Source organism: Anopheles aquasalis, chromosome X, assembly GCF_943734665.1.
Source record: "Anopheles aquasalis chromosome X, idAnoAquaMG_Q_19, whole genome shotgun sequence".
NCBI classification, from domain to species: Eukaryota; Metazoa; Arthropoda; class Insecta; order Diptera; family Culicidae; genus Anopheles; species Anopheles aquasalis.
Window position 1 is genome coordinate 3,435,443 of NC_064876.1, and position 2,137 is coordinate 3,437,579.

General features: G+C 42.5%; 1 protein-coding gene across 5 annotated transcripts in view; it reads left to right on the forward strand.

The window, feature by feature from the left end:
- Positions 1-2,137, forward strand: part of LOC126570797 (eye-specific diacylglycerol kinase-like) — a 25,058-nt gene extending 22,921 nt beyond the window's left edge. For all 5 annotated transcript variants that reach the window (XM_050228838.1, XM_050228921.1, XM_050229185.1 and 2 more), the window contains exon 14: positions 1-2,137. This exon is cut by the window's left edge and continues 5,596 nt beyond it. The gene's annotated coding sequence lies outside the window, so the exon portion shown is untranslated.

A 2,137-nucleotide genomic window follows, 5' to 3' on the forward strand; every position in this document is an offset into this window, starting at 1 on the left:
GTAGGATGTAGCGCGTTGTGGGCGTGTGGAGCTTGAGAAGCAGCGATAAAAAGATATCCGACATAAACACAGCCCACACATCCTGACACACACCGGCGGGGGCAGAAAAGGAGGGAGAGAGAGAGAGAGAGGAATGGAGCGCATATCAGCTTCAACTTTGTTTTTTTTTTTTTTATTATTCTAGCAGCAACAGAGCACACCCCGCGCACTTGCACGCTCGTCTCGGAATTCTTTTACGACACCATCGCATGCTTAGCACTAGCCGAATAGGAATAAAACCCACGTCCCCCCCCCCCCCCCCCCCCCAAAAAAGGTGGCCGGTCAGTCTGGTCTCAAAATCTCGCATCTCATATCTTTTATCTGGTGTCGTCGGTGTACCAGTCTAGTGCAAGTAAGCGAACCACGCAGCAAATGCAAACAACACCCGAACGGTAGCCCCTGAGCTATACGAACCAAGTTACGACTGTAGTTCCTTAAACCCTGCAGCCTTGGCTCTCCTTCTGCTCGACGCGCTTTAATTCTCTCCCATCCGTCCCCCACTTCCTCCACCTTCCCAGACACCAGACAGCAGCAGCAGAGCAGGGCAAAGGAAGGGTACAGCCTCCTTTTTCAAACAACTAGAACACACGAGCACGAACTAGGCAACCTAAAGTAATACTAATACTAATATTAATAATAATGATAATAAGAATAAGAATAATAATAATAATATTTAAAAAAAAAACCAAAAACCAAAATTCTATGAATTTCGTAATATCACGTTTTTCTTATTAAGATGATATAAGGTATACATACATATAAGGGATGATATAAGGTACATACATATACTGTCCACGGATGTGACGGTGAAAAAAATGAAGCAGCAAGCAAAAGTTAGCGATAAAAAAAGAAACACCCAAACGCGATGGAAACGAAAATGATGTAATGTAAAATGAGCAAGGCATATTACTTACCTAAAATAATGTATAAGAACCAATCCTTTTACAATCACATACACATATTTGCAACCTGAAACACCTTAAAACCAGTCTTGGAGCCTTACGAAGCATATATTTGGAAAGAAATGTTTCATCAAAACGAACAAACAAAATTAGAAAAGTGTGTGCCGCGATGACGATCGATGAAGTTAGTATAAAAAAAAAAAGAAAAACAACAACAAGAAGAACACCCGAATTACAGGGCTTGCAAGTTTTGCGGGAGTGTCGGGAATCGTAAAGAAGGGAAAAGGAAGCGTGCTGGAAGACAGAAGCAAGTGTAAACAATGCTACATGAATAGTAGTAATCACCCCGCCACACACATTATGACTAATTATTATGCACCATGTACCGCAGCTCCATCCTAATGTTATTGGGCCAAGTGCCTGGCACTTTATTACCCCCTGAGCGGGGGGTTCTCTCCGATCGCTTTTTCACCCGCCACTGTCGAAAAGGAACTGATTCACTTGGTTGCTAATGTTATTTGCAAAATGTCGTATGCACAACAGTAAAGCGATAGCGCTTGGATAGCAGGTACGCACAATTATCGTGCATATTTTCGTGTGTTCACTTCGGATGTATCTCTCCTTCAGTTTCGGCTCTCCTCCGCATATGATTAACCCAAATCGAGTCTGGCCAGCTGGACGCGGGGCCCAAATATGATTAGCGAATTTGTTACCACATAATTATTATAGTCGTAGGACGTGCGGGGGTCACAGTGTGCCGGCGGCAATGAGAAGCGAGCTGAGAGTAACGAGCTGCTAGGAGCAGGTGAAAAATCTTATTCCAAATTCACTTGACCCATTCACGATCAATGTGGCAGCAGTTGTTTCATAAAAACGAAAGTGTAAACGAAAGAAGGAAGATGCATGCAGCGAATCGCGGAAGTGGAGTGGAAAGAGTAAAGTAAAGCTAGAAAAACAAAACTAGATGGGCTATCAAAAACTAGCGAAAGAGAAAACAACTACAAAAAAAAAAATAATAAAGACTATCTATTTACATACTCATTCGATGTAGACAACACGACAACCAAACGCTCAAGATTTAATTGCATTTAGAATAACGTCTCCATTCCAATCTTGAATGCGACCAGAGAGGAAGAACGCAATATAGAGAGAGAGAGAGAGAGAGAGAGAGAAAGAGAGAGAGAGAGAGAGAGAGA